This window comes from Schistocerca piceifrons, chromosome 5 (assembly GCF_021461385.2).
Source record: "Schistocerca piceifrons isolate TAMUIC-IGC-003096 chromosome 5, iqSchPice1.1, whole genome shotgun sequence".
Taxonomy (NCBI): Eukaryota; Metazoa; Arthropoda; class Insecta; order Orthoptera; family Acrididae; genus Schistocerca; species Schistocerca piceifrons.
In genome coordinates, this window is record NC_060142.1 from 673,839,726 (window position 1) to 673,855,420 (window position 15,695).

Here is a 15,695-nt window from a genome sequence, read left to right on the forward strand (position 1 = left end):
GCGGTCTGCACGTCCAGCACGAACGCTGGTCCAACTGAGGCGCCAGGTGGAAATGGCATGGCAAGCCGTTCCACAGGACTACATCCAGCATCTCTACGATCGTCTCCATGGGAGAATAGCAGCCTGCATTGCTGCGAAAGGTGGATATACACTGTACTAGTGCCGACATTGTGCATGCTCTGTTGCCTGTGTCTATGTGCCTGTGGTTCTGTCAGTGTGATTATGTGATGTATCTGACCCCAGGAATGTGTCAATAAAGTTTCCCCTTCCTGGGACAATGAATTCACGGTGTTCTTATTTCAATTTCCAGGAGTGTAGTTTCGTGCGGCTCAATGGCTGAGTGCATCTCCTCGTAGATTCCACGCCACTACATGTAAATACAGTTCTGAGGGCTCGCAGAGGAGTGATTCAATAATCATAACACTTTTTTCTCTTATCTACGACCTTTGACCTCTCAGTGTATTTACGTTGGGTTGACTGGCAGCACCAGCACCTTTCCTCGATCGGCCGCAGGCCGTCGCTGCGGTTTTCTGCCGCTGGCTCCTCCTTTTTATGCGAAGAGCCTCGCAGAGCGGGTGGCGTTCAGGGGCTTAGCGGCTTAAACAGCCGGGTCCGGCACGGGATTAGCATGCTGACTGCCCGGCGGGTTTTCTCGCCGTCAGGGCTGCGCCAGGATGGACGAGGCGTTGGCACGCGAGCGGCGCTCCGAGCCAACAGAGCTCTCTCTCACAATCAGCCGGCTACCAGGACCACAACATCTCCACTCCCTACACTTGTATCCCTTACAACGAAAGCCTTCCTTCTAACACAGAATATCAACGTCGTACGCATGGAATATAGTACCTTTCTAAAATTTCCCGTACCATTCGAAGCGAATGATTTCAACTACAACGGTCTTCAGAGTAAGCTATGCTTCGGCCACATTACATTACAACTCAAATTTCTTTTTTAGAGCGATCGCATAATATCGGCACAGAAGCTAAGCAGCAATTTATCAAAAGCGTCACGTCTAGGCACAGAATCCTAGCAGTGCCTACATTACATACAATGTAAAATAATTATGCGTAAGTGGAGTCGGAAGAGAAAACGAAAGCTACTTACGAACTAGGAGTGGTAAGATGCTAGGTCACAAGAAACACGTCTCTCAGAAAAGTTAAAATGCATTAATTAACAAGTTGTGCAAACTGTTATTACGAATTTATTTTTAACACTTGAAATTTGACAAATTCAAATGAATGCAGTTATTTATAACAATCCAAGAAAATTAGCAATAAGCATTTAAATCTTCAAGTTTGAACAATATTACTTTTAGCTTTCAAATCTTAACACTGTGCGGAGTTTCACCTCACCCACATGATTCTATCTCAAAATGAATTCAGTAGAGCACAGTATGAATTCAAGTACTACTAGAATAGAGAAGACACCGAGACTGTCCGCACTCGATTGAGAGAGTCTTGGATTTGGCCCGCGAAGTATCACTCGCCGCGAGGTGGCGAGAATGCAGCGCCGAAGCTTTAAGGAGGATAGCACGGACTGATGGAGACAGCTGTGGACGGGCGAGTGAGTGCGGTGGTTTACCACCGAGCGGATTGCAGTGCTACGTCCAAATTGAGTTTACGGCAGGCACGAGGTGACGAAGTATTCTTTAAAACTCGCAGTACACATCAATGGAAGCCAAGCATTGTTCTATTGTGTGGTTTAACCGTCGGGCACGGCCTTACATGGAGATACGGCTCCTTCAGGGAGATCCTTGTTGCAGCGGGTCGAGTTGCCCGTTGTGACTGTGCTGGGCAGGGGCATTTTGGAGACTCGCTAAAACTGGAATACGATCAGTGTTAAGCGTCTTTAGTTGGCTTTACGTTCGGGAAGGCGTTGTGCGCTGATAGAACGTTACTCTCTGTGGTTGAGCAGAATTCAGCTTTGTTTCGGCATGATATGGATGAACATCTGCAAGTGTGTAAAACTTTGCTCATTGCCCTCACTTTAAAGGGTTAGTGCGGTTTGCGCATCTAACAGCACTGAGCTTTGGTAATCGAATGCGAATTTGGTATGTCAATGTGCTGGTTGCTTCTCAAGAAAGTGTTACAGACTCTGAAACGTCCCCTTAGCAACATTAATGAATTACTGTACTGGTAAACACCATACGTTATTTGATTTTCAAACAGCTGAGCAAAACTGAACGTACTCAGACATTTCTCTCTTTACTTATTCTGATCATTAATAAACTGACACACAATATTTTTAGCGCAACGCAATCTGACTTTCAAAAATCCCTACAAAAGAATGGCACTGACTAACAATAACCTATACCTTTCATGAATCACTTACCTCACAAACATCTTTGTCACTCGAACTACTGCAATACTGCCAGCTAAATAAAATATTCTAACTACTGAAGGCACTAACTACTGATAGGCATAGTTAGCAAATGAAAGATTTTGATAGAGAACAAACAATGTATTTACCTTAATAGTGTTCAAAAGTCATTTTATATATATATATATATATATATATATATATATATATATATATATATATATATATATATATATATATCAGTTCATGACATCCAGTCTTACAAATTTACAAATTTACTGTCTCTGACGGACACACGTCCAGATCATCGGTTCTCAAAACTCCGACATTTCTCTCCCCACATCCACCACTGCTGGCGGCTCACCTCCAACTGCGCAACGCTACGCGCTATTCACATCCAACTGCCCAACACTACAATAGCGGATATTCAAACAATGCAAACCAGCCACAGACTGCACACAGCACAGTCAGTGATTTTCATACAGAGCGCTACGTGGCGTTACCAACATAAAAACCTAAACAGCCTACTTACAACGCGAGCGCGGGGAGGATTGTGGCCTTCTGATGTCATTATATCTGTTGTTACCAGTACGCTCCTTCCTTGTTTTAGAAGTTTCCATTACCAACCAGTAATGAGAGAGTTCATTACATGTCAGGAGGCCGCTGGTCGCATAATGAGGGGCCTGGGAAAGGGGGGGGGGGCGTAGGTGTTGCGCCCGTTTCTAACAGTCTTTGAATTAACGAAGTTTTTAGGTCACTGCTATTTATTTGATGTAAAGTATTGTAATAAAGTGTTGAGAATTTAAAGCTGTTGCCTCTGGGTTATGTTCCTATGCCCTCCCGAGTTTGAACGTAACTTTTTCCTTGCTCTTGTGCTCATGATTGCTCTTAGACTGTTTGACTGTATTTAATTTGCTTGAACTTAACTCTAAATTTATATACCTTAGGAAGTTTCGCGTTTTTATGTTCTGTTTTGTTCATGAAAGAGAGGGACAGCTCAAAACCTTTTAAATTAAGAAATATTGTACTTTAACACATGAAGTATTAACAAATATTGAACTAAGGCATCAGTTAAGAGCTGTAAGCACACCAAATTACAGCCGGCAATGAGCAGCTATGAAAACAATGTGAAATATAACCTTTACATAAACAGGAGGGTCAGCATTTGAATTCTCATAAATACAGGGTGTTTCAAAAATGACCGGTATATTTGAAACGGCAATAAAAACTAAACGAGCAGCGATAGAAATACACCGTTTGTTGCAATATGCTTGGGACAACAGTACATTTTCAGGCACACAAACTTTCGAAATTACAGTAGTTACAATTTTCAACCACAGATGGCGCTGCGGTCTGGGAAACTCTATAGTACGATATTTGCCACATATCCACCATGCGTAGCAATAATATGGCGTAGTCTCTGAATGAAATTACCCGAAACCTTTGACAACGTGTCTGGCGGAATGGCTTCACATGCAGATGAGATGTACTGCTTCAGCTGTTCAATTGTTTCTGGATTCTGGCGGTACACCTGGTCTTTCAAGTGTCCCCACAGAAAGAAGTCACAGGAGTTCATGTCTGGCGAATAGGGAGGCCAATCCACGCCGCCTCCTGTATGTTTCGGATAGCCCAAAGCAATCACACGATCATCGAAATATTCATTCAGGAAATTAAAGACGTCGGCCGTGCGATGTGGCCGGGCACCATCTTGCATAAACCACGAGGTGTTCGCAGTGTCGTCTAAGGCAGTTTGTACCGCCACAAATTCACGAAGAATGTCCAGATAGCGTGATGCAGTAATCGTTTCGGATCTGAAAAATGGGCCAATGATTCCTTTGGAAGAAATGGCGGCCCAGACCGGTACTTTTTGAGGATGCAGGGACGATGGGACTGCAACATGGGGCTTTTCGGTTCCCCATATGCGCCAGTTCTGTTATTGACGAATCCGTCCAGGTAAAAATAAGCTTCGTCAGTAAACCAAATGGTGCCCACATGCATATCGCCGTCATCAATCCTGTGCACTATATCGTTAGCGAATGTCTCTCGTGCAGCAATGGTAGCGGCGCTGAGGGGTTGCCGCGTTTGAATTTTGTATGGATAGAGGTGTAAACTCTGGCGCATGAGACGATACGTGGACGTTGGCGTCATTTGGACCGCAGCTGCAACACGGCGAACGGAAACCCGAGGCCGCTGTCGGATCACCTGCTGCACTAGCTGCGCGTTGCCCTCTGTGGTTGCCGTACGCGGTCGCCCTACCTTTCCAGCACGTTCATCCGTCACGTTCCCTGTCCGTTGAAATTTTTCAAACAGATCCTTTATTGTATCGCTTTTCGGTCCTTTGGTTACATTAAACCTCCGTTGAAAACTTCGTCTTGTTGCAACAACACTGTGTTCTAGGCGGTGGAATTCCAACACCAGAAAAATCCTCTGTTCTACGGAATAAACCATGTTGTCTACAGCACACTTGCACGTTGTGAACAGCACACGCTTACAGCAGAAAGACGACGTACAGAATGGCGCACCCACAGACTGCGTTGTCCTCTATATCTTTCACATCACTTGCAGCGCCATCTGTTGTTGAAAATTGTAACTACTGTAATTTCGAAAGTTTGTCCGCCTGAAAATTTGCTGTTGTCCCAAGCATATTGCAACAAACGGTGTATTTCTATCGCTGCTCGTTTAGTTTTTATTGCCGTTTCAAATATACCAGTCATTTTTTAAACACCCTGTAGGTAGCCGTTGTCTCCTTAAAGAGCCTGAGATTAGGAGCAAATAGTCAAAGGCGGAATCAGGTTAAAAGCAACTCTTAACCAAGGAAAAAAGTAGATATGTATGTACCTTGATTTTCGGTTATAATAACTTAAGCTAGTTCTATAGAAGGATGTAAAAATAAAAGCTAAACAACGACGACAACTCATCTTAAACTAAAACAGACTCAGCAAATTACACATCGCCAGCACGTAAGCACTCATAAATTTCCAGCAGAGTTCAAACACGTCAGACAGGAACTAAACAACCCGCCATAACCATGGTATAAGCAATTTTAGCAACGTTAATTAACCAAGTTGGAACTCGTATATCCTTTAAATAAAATTGGGAATAACTCAAACAGGAAACAGCACACACACATGATTTGAAGAACCATACGACACAGAAGATAGCTCCGATTAACTCAACGTACACTCTCCACACTATGGTGCTCATCAAATTAGTCCAAGTACCGATGACTACGACTCACTAAACCCATTTTACCAAGGAATTCTGTAGACAAAAACAGCAGACAACATTCCAAGGCCATTTTCCACGAAATCGAAGCGACGTACTTCTCTGATTTGTAAGTTAGTTGGAAAAGACTCACCCACCCGTTCGAAGTCAAGATAGTTGAAAAAGACTCACCCATCCGTTCGAAGTCTTATTCAACTTCGAATAATGTTCACAGCATCTACGTTCCACATGATTGACTGTTCTTGTCCCTGGAAGGCCATCCTGCGTTATCGGTGGTGGACGAGTTCATGGGCAACCCTATTAAGCCAATGCGGTGGAGAGCGTGCATGCTCCCTGGCGGAACGAGAAGAATGCTGTTGCTTTGGTACGCAGACAAAGGGATTATACCACGCTTACGAGTTCATATCGAAACAACGCACGGGTCAGGGACATATTGTAGCGCATTACTATATTAAAAAAAGAAACTAACGAAGTTATTCATTGGAATTCTTATTCAAGTCCAAATGAAATGTATTCTAACAAGGGTATTGGTGCATTTGAGGGAATGGATTACGGAATGACAGCGAACATCTCTGATGATCTCTAAACTCGCAGCGCCATGAAGGTTGTATCTCAAGAAACATGCTTAAATATTCAAATCATTAGCATTATCGACTAACCGCACAAAGTGGAATGGATTGAGACCATCTATTTTCTATATATGAAGGAAGGTTAAGCGGCGGGTTTCCCATTCAGAAGTCATATTTGAATGTTGCTTCTTTGTGAGAAAATCGTATTATACCTTGTATAAGAAGGAGAAACTGTTCGCTTTTTTTCTAAAATTGGCTTATTTACTGCTAGAACAGGTAGAAAAATCGACAGGCCGACGGATCGGTCGTTGTTGTTGAAGGCGGTGATAATTAGACAAGATTTGACATGCTCACTCAAAATAGTTTGCTACTTGATTTCTTCTCCTCCGGAACAAAGTGAGTTGTCGCAATAGTTAGTTAATTAGTCAGATAGATGTTTCGTAGGTCACGCCACGATTTTTATCGAAATAATTTGAAATACTTAGGCTTACAGGATGTGCAAATGTAATTTGTTTGTATGATTTCATGCTGCCCATTTAGAAGCTACTAAATTGCACGCTGAGTTACACTTACTTCGAATAAACGCGTTAGTCTTTTATTATATTCACATAACGAATCGCACACACGATTTTTTCAGCCATATGTGCTGTCAAATTTAATTAAAATGTTGTGTGTGGAACAGAAGTTGTCCAGAGAAAAGAGTTTTGGTGATATTTAAATTTTTCTTTGCTATTTGCCAGAGATGTTATGTTGCGGCTGCATAATGTACTCATTTCTTTGCCTCCGAGAGCTATTTTAATGAGAATAATGTTACAAATATTTGGATATACATATAAATGACATTTTGAATACATTAAGGGAGTGACAGTGATCAATGTGTTACAAATATTTACTATTAAAAAGAGTCTTGATCACAATTGATTTAGTACGGTGACAGGTTTCGACCACTACTGTGGTCATCTTCAGACCAGTGAGTAAGAACCTCCTGATTCTCTAACATAGCGGTGGTGCTATGGTGTCGTCGTGTTTTTTATGGAGGGGCTTGCACGCTTTGTTTTTTTGTGTGACTATCACAGCACAGGCTTACATTGATGTTTGAAGCACCTTCTTGCTTCCCACTGTTGAAGAGTAATTCGGGGATGGCGATTTCATCTTTCAGTACGATCGAGCACCTGTTCATAATGCATGGCCTGTGGCGTAGTGGTTACACGACAATAACATCCGTGTAATGGACTGGGTTGCACAGAGTCCTGACCTGAATCCTGTAGAACACCTTTGGGATGTTTTGAAAGCCCACTTCGTTCAAAAATGGCTCTGAGCACTATGGGACTTAACATCTATGGTCATCAGTCCCCTAGAACTTAGAACTACTTAAACCTAACCAACCTAAGGACATCACACACATCCATGCCCGAGGCAGGATTCGAACCTGAGACCGTAGCGGTCACGCGGTTCCAGACTGTAGCGCCGACTTCGTGCCAGGCCCCACAGATCGACATCGATGCCTCTCCTCAGCGCAGCACTCCGTGAAGAATGGGCTTCCATTCCCCAAGAAACCTTCCAGCACCTGATTGAACGTATGCCTGAGAGAATGGAAGCTGTCATCAAGGCTAAGGGCGGGTTTGATCACATAGTGTAGATTTTCTGTGATTTCCCTAAATCAGGCAAAGGGAGTGTCAGGATCGTTTTTGTTAAATATCTGCGGTCGAGTTCTTCCTCTTTCTTGTCCTATTGGAGCATGAGTTCCGTCCCCAATAATCTCGTAGTCAACGGGTTGCAGCACGTTATCCTGGATGGAAAGTAGAAAGATGCAGAACTAACTTAAATTTACCTCACGGAAGAGTCTTAGGGTCCTCACTGTTCGTACTGCATGGTACTGACTTGAAAGTCAATACTAATAGCAGTCTCAATTTTTTGCAGATTATACAGTTGAGTGTAATGAGGTATTATCCGAAATTAAGCTGCCGGCCGGAGTGGCCGTTCGGTTCTAGGCGCTACAGTCTGGAACCGAGCGACCGCTACGGTCGCAAGTTTGAATCCTGCCTCGGGCATGGATGTGTGTGATGTCCTTAGGTTAGTTAGGTTTAATTAGTTCTAAGTTCTAGGCGACTGATGAGCTCAGAAGTTAAGTCACATAGTGCTCAGAGCCATTTGAACCATTTGAAATAAAACTGCATAAATTTTTTATCAGATATTGATAGGTTTTCAAAGTAATGCAAAGTCTGGCAACTTGCTTTAAAGGTTCAGAAATTGTGCAACTCAAAAAACGAAATAACGTCACGGAAATCCGAAAATCCTCAACTAGCAGACACTTCAAGATAGCAGTCAACTACGCCGCGAAAACTTACATCTACATCTGCATACAAACTCCACAAGCCACCTATGGCCGTACCTTGTATCACAACGTGTCATTTCCTTTCCTGTTCCACTAGCAAACAGAGCGAAGGAAAAACGATTACCTGTACGCCTCTGTACGAGCCCTAATTTTTCTTATCTCCGTAACGCTCGCGCGAAATGTACGTTTCCGGCAGTGGACTCGTTTTGCAGTCCGTTTCAAATGCTGGCCATCTGTATTTTCTGAGCTGTGAATCTCGAAAAGAAAGTCACCCTCGCTCCAGGGGATTTTTCTATCCTACCGGTAGCAAATCTAGCAGCCCGCCTCCGAATTTCTTCGCTCTCTTCCTTTGATCTGACCTGGTGGGGATCCCAGACACTCGACCAGTACGCAAGAATGTCTCGCACTAGCTTCCTATTAAGTTCCAACGTAGCGCTTAGATTTTTAATTGATGTGACTGTGTCAAACATCACTCTATCAATAATGTATTGGAAAAATGCAGGATTGTTTTTCGTACTCATTTATATTAACTTCAATTTTAACAGTTATAGCAAGGTTCCATTCATAACGCCAACCGGAAATTTTGTCCAAGTCATTTTCTATATTCCTACAGTCACTCAGTGGCGACACAATCCTATACATCACGGCGTCATCAGCAAACAGCCGTAAGTTGGTGCTCACAATGTCCTTGAGGTAATTCACGTATACAGTGGGGCACTCATGACGATGGCCTTGTCTCTGATGAACACTCGCCGTTGAGAACCATGTACTGGTTTCTATCACTTAAAAAGTCTTCGAGCCATTTCACGTATTTGGGAGCTTAAAACAGACACCTGGACTTTCGTCAACAATCTCCAGAGGAGCACAGTGTCAAAATATTTCCGGAAATCCAGGAATATGGAATCTGCTTGTTACCTTCCATTCATGGTTTTTAGGACATCATGTGAGAAAAGTTGCCCTTTTCGCACGAGCGATGCTTTCTAAATCCGTGCTGATTAATCGACAGAAGTTTTTCTACCTCAGGGAAAATTATGATATTCGAACTCAGAATATGTTCAAGAATTTTGTCAAGAAGTTAAACATGTTGGTCTGTAATTATGTAGGTCAGTTCTTTTATCTGCGTTTTTTTTCCATTCGCTTGGGGCTTATCTCTTGGCGAGAGATTCACGATAAATGCGGGCTACGTAAGGGGCCAATGCCGCAGAATAATCTCTGCAAAACCAAATTGGGATTCCATCTGGACCTGGTGACTTATTTGTTTTCAATTCTTTCAGTTACTTCTCTACGCCACGGTTACCAATTTGTATGTCCTCCACGCGGAGGCCCTTGCGACAGTCAAACGACGATATGTTTGGGCCTCTTGCGCAAATGATTTCTTAAAAGTGAAATTTAAAACTTTGGGCTTTCTCTTGCTGTCTTCTATTGCCATCCCAGACTGGTAGAAGAGAAAAGCCTTCGACCGGCTTGGTGATTTTACGCACGACCAGAGTTTTCTAGAGTTCTCGGCAAGATATTACGCTATGGTGTCACGGTAGAAGTTGCTGTATGCTTCGCGCATTGACATTCTTACAGATGCATGAAATTCTACTAACTTTTGCCTGTCAACATTTACGCGTTCTTTTTGAACAGCGAGTACAACACTCTCTGTTTCATCAGCGTTTTCCGAATTTAACTATTAAACCGCGGAGTATTCTTTCCATCCTTAACCCACTTACTCGCCACATACGTCCCCAGTTGCAATCAGTTTAAACTTTGCCCCAATCCCTCTACGTCCGTCATACTGGAGACAAACAATGTCCATTGACTGTCCAAGTGAGGTGCTAATGCTGCATATCTGTATTTTCTAGCATAAACACTCTCGTGGCCTTCTTGACGGGTTTATTAGCTTTAGTAACCACCGTTACTACAGTCACATTGCGACCACTAATCCCTGTTTCTACACTAACACTGTCGATAAGGTCAGGTCTGTTTCTAACTACAAGGTCGAAAACATTTCCATGGTGTGTGGATTGTATAGCTCGTTGTTCAAGACAGCTTTCGGAAAACGTGTTCAGAAGTGCTTCAAAAGGCTGTCCGTACCACTTGCAGTGAACCCATAGAAGTTCCAGTCTATACTCGGCAGGCTAAAGTCACCTCCAACTAATATTGCATGATCTACGTAATTCCGTGATACCGACCGTAAAACTGTTACAGCGGAATCGGGTGGTAGGTAAAACATCCAACAATTAACTTGATTTCAACAACACCTGTTATTTGCGTCCAGATAACTTCACTCTCTCTCACATAAATTCGATCTCAATAGAGAAAATATTTTTGTCAACTTCAATGAACACACCCTTCGTATAGCGTTTAATCTGTCTTTCCGATATACGTTCCATGAATCGCCAAATACCTCTGAGCCTTCCACTCCGGGTTTCAGCCAAATCTCGGTTCCGAGAATAATCTGAGCGCGAGAAACTTCCTGAAGAGCAGTAAGTTGCGGAACTTCGTTATGAATATTTTGGAATTTTACTGTTAAAATTTTGATAGTCGAAGTGTACAAGGTCTGATTTCGCTCTCTCCATATCGACTGCAGAGGGTTTGTCAGAGGACTTCAAATGAAAGCCCATCCTTTTTTAATAAAAAAAAGAAAGAAAACATAGGAATTCCACAAGTACTCCGCTACCCGAATATCTGCTACCGTCGTGTAGTGCACCCGTGACCTATCAAGGAGAATCCTGTACCTCTGAACCCTGTAACGCAGGTCCAGAAATCTGCAGCTATGAAGTTACAGAATCGACGAACCCTCTGTTTGAGACCCTCCTCTCGGCTCAAGATGAAAGGACCCCGATCAACTGCGGGTACGATGCTGCCAATTGGGTTCTGTAGCTCTGCTTGTTCCTCACGAGCGAGGCCAGCAGTTTTCATGTCTTCACTCTTGACGACTTAAGATCAAATAAGGCAGAAGGGATAGATAACATTCCATCGGAATTTCTAAAATCATTGGGGAAAGTGGCAACAAAACGTCTATTCACTTTCGTTTGTAGAATCTATGAGACTGACATTACAGCATCAGACTTTCGGGAAAGAATTATCCAGACAATCCTGCAGTTAGCAACAGCGAACAAGCGAGAGAATTATCCCACAACGAGCTTAACACCTCATGCATCCAAACTGCTGGCAAAAATAACATACAGAAGAATGGAAAGGAAAATTAGGGATCTGTTAGATGATGATCAGTTTGGCTCTAGGAAAGGCAAAAGCATCAGATAGGCAGTTCTGACGTTTTGGTTGATTATGAAAGCAAGACTGAAGAAAAATCAAGACACGTTTATAGGATTTGTCCCCATGGAAACGGCGTTAGGCAATGTAAAATGGTGCAAGACTCCGAAATTCTGAGAAAAATAGGGTTAAGCATAGGGAAAGACGGGTAATTCATATTCCATACTAATATTATAAATGCGAAAGTAAATCTGTCTGTTACGCTTTCAACACTATCCCGCCGAGCCGATTTTGATAAAATTTGGTATGGGAATAGCTTGACCGCTGAGAAAGAACATAGGCTACTTTATAGAGTGTGTATGGCGGCAGATTTGAAGTTTATAATGCGACGTATGGGACAATAATTATTCTTTGTTAAAGCTATTGATTCTTTGACTTTTGAACTTTATCAGATTTGTGAAAATGCTTTTATTGATTGATATTATATACGTAACACGTTTCAACTTTATCAATACAGTGCTTATTGAATTCTCAAACTAAGCAATAAAATTATTATTCAGTTCTCAACTACTTAATCCATACGTCCATACTAATAATGGTGTTCTTAATTGTGAAAGTAGCTCACTCTCTTGCGTTTTCACGACTCTACAGTTGAACCGAATCCTATGGTATTGGGTATGGGAATAGCTTGAACCCTCAGGAAGACCATAGGCTATTTTAGAAAGTTGTCACTTTTTGAGTATTATTAACATTTTTAAATGTGGTACATATGAGTGGCATGTAGACGATGCTGGCGTGATAATCGGCAAATCTTAGTGTCTACAGATTATTTTTACAGATTATTGAGGGCCATTGCAAATCCAGTGTTACAGTGTGCATGGCTTATGATATTGAGCTCCTACATCACCTGGCACTGCTGGAGAGTTTCGGTGGAGATACAACAATAAAATTGGACGATAAGCCCGATAACCATAATTAAATGTGTTGCTATAAACCTCACAAACATAAGTCTGATGTAGAGCATTGTTCTAAGAGAGCTCAAGCTGCGAAAGTTACTCGAATCCAGCAAACTTCAGTGCAGTCTCACGTCCGCCAGAACTTGGATGCAGAACGTCAGGCGGCCTTAAGAGCTGCAGAGACACAAAAACAGTCACAAGCCTGTAGGATTTTAGACGATGAGAGTCACGCGTCTCTTACAACACCCGAGAAGTCTGACGACTCATAAAGATGGCGTCATTTAAAGGCTGTGCAACAGACAGGGAGTAGCAGTTTTACATTTCGAACGTGGGAGGCTTTTGTTGAGGTTGCATATCATTATGACCTATTAACTGACTGTGTTAATCATAAATTAGTCGTCATAGAGGAATGGATCAAAAAGGTAAGCACAATAATGCATTAAAATGGAAGGGAGAAACGGTTGGTATGTGTTGCTTTGGTGTCAATAGCTCACATCAAGTGAGCCAGACAAACCCCTAAAAACTCTACTTCTTCGGCTGCTAGATTTGTTACCGGTAGGATAGAAAAATCCCCTGGAGCGAGAGTGACTTTCTTTTCGAGATTCACAGCTCAGAAAATACAGATGGCCAGCATTTGAAACGGACTGCAAAACGAGTCCACTGCCGGAAACGTACATTTCGCGCGAGCGTTACGGAGATAAGAAAAATTAGGGCTCGTACAGAGGCGTACAGGTAATCGTTTTTCCTTCGCTCTATTTGCTAGTGGAACAGGAAAGGAAATGACACGTTGTGATACAAGGCATTTTCAAATATAATTAGAAAATATAATGCACGGTTTCAGATTCGGCAAGCAGCAAGATAATATATAATTATGTACCGGCACTGCATACATTTGTATACATACGTCTCTACACCACTACACACACAGAAATATCGTAAATTACTAGCCTGCTTACCCTACATCACTCATCATAGCAGAACTACTACTATGCGAGCGAGGCAGCGGGTAATAGCTAGTACACTACACGTACAAGAACCAAGAGGAAACAATAAGACTCGAAAACCAGAATCGTAGTGCTAGGATTGAAAAGAGTGTAAGACAGGGATATAGCCTTTCGCCGCTACTGTTCCGCTTGTACATCGAAGCAACAATGACCGAAATAAAACAAAAGTTCAAGAGTGAGATTAAAATCCAATGTGATAGGATATCAATGATAAGGTTTGCTATCGTCAGTGAAATTGAAGAAAAATTACAGGATCTGTTGAGTGCAATGAACAGTCTAATGAGTACAGAATACGAACTGAGAGAAAATCGAAGAAAGACGAAAGTAATGATAAGTAGTAGAAATGAGAACAGCGAGAATCTTAACACCAGAACTGGGGACCATGAAATAGTTGAAGTCACGGTCTTCTTCTACCTACGCAGCAAATAACCCATGAACAACGGAGTTAGAAGGACATAAAAAGCAGACTAGCATTACAAAAAGGGCATTACTGGCTAAGAGAAGTCTACTAGTAGCAAACATAGGCCTTAATCTGAGGAAGAAATTTCTGAGAATGTACGGTTGAAGCACTGCATGGAGACGAAACATAAACTGCGGGGAAAACCAGAAAGCAGAGAATCGAAGCCTTTGAGATGTGGTGATATAGAAAAGTGTTGAAAATTAGATGGACTTGTAGGGTAAGGAATTAGGAGGTTCTCCACAGAATCGGTGATGGAAGTAATGTATGGAAAACAGTGACAAGAAGAAGGTAAAGAATGATACGACATCTGTTAAGACTTAGAGAAATAACTTTTATGGTTCTAGAGGGAGCTGTAGAGAGTAATAAAGGAAGAAAGAGATTGGAATATACTCACAAAATAATTGAGGACGCAGGTTGCAGTTGCGACTCTGAGGTGAAAAGGTTGACACATGAGAAGAATTCGTCGTGGGCCCATCAAACTACTCAGAAGACTGATGACGAAGATAAAAAGTATACATCGTTGCTCCAGCGATCTACTACAAACTGCTGATAGAAGTAAAGGAAGTTCTTCCACGCAACCTCTATAGAATCTTACAGTTATCTCACCTGGTCCTGACGCCCTTCCGCAACAAAGGAACTCTACTCGTTTTTCTGTTCCGCGATCAGCTATCCCAATATCTGCCAATTCGAAGTTCGTACGATGGTTGAAAGGGCAGACCGTATTACGACCATCCGTGGTGAAACAATTTCGGAAGACCGTATCCATTATTTTGGCCTTCTCTCTGTTATTTTCCGTTTCGGTGTCATGATTATCACTGAGTGGCTGAATAGTTGATTTCAAACCGCTTACTAATTTTATGTAAGACCAAAAATTCTTAGGGTTTTTTGTCAGAATGTTTAACAGAGTTTTACTTCCCAAGTCACTGAATGCTTCTCTTATTGCTCTCCTTAGGCTCATTTTCACTTCGTTCAGCTTTTGTTTATCAGGTAGTACTTGCCTTCTCTCGAATCTGTGACGAAGCTCTCTTTGTTTACGGTTTTGTAACACGGCTATTAAACAACGGTGGGTCTTTCCCAACCCTTCAGACCTTGCTCTGACGTGCTTGTCTAAGGCATATTGAACGGCGCTTACGAATTTTTTCCATTTATGCTCTACTTCTTCATCCTCACTAAATATTTGATGTTGACTACTCAGATACTCTACAGTATGTATCCTGTCACATGCTCTTCCTTTCCGAAATTTCCTTGTAATACCCGTGTTCACAGATGCTATTACAGCCTTATGATCACTGATACCCTCCTATAAGTTCAAGTCTGTTTGTTGCTGGGAGGGTTCTAGGCGCTCAGTCCGGAACCGCGAGACTGCTACGGTCGCAGGTTCGAATCCTGCCTCGCGCATGGATGTGTGTGATGTCCTTAGGTTAGTTAGGTTTAAGTAGTTCTAAGTTCTAGGGGACTGATGACCACAGATATTAAGTCCCATAGTGCTCAGAGCCATTTGTTGCTGGGAGGCCTAACTCGTTACCTTCCCGCACTGGTTATCGAAACATCTCTTCTAAGCAATTTTCGGACAAGACATTCAGAATAATCTCACACGAATCCCTGTCTCTGGCACCAGTTTTGATAGCA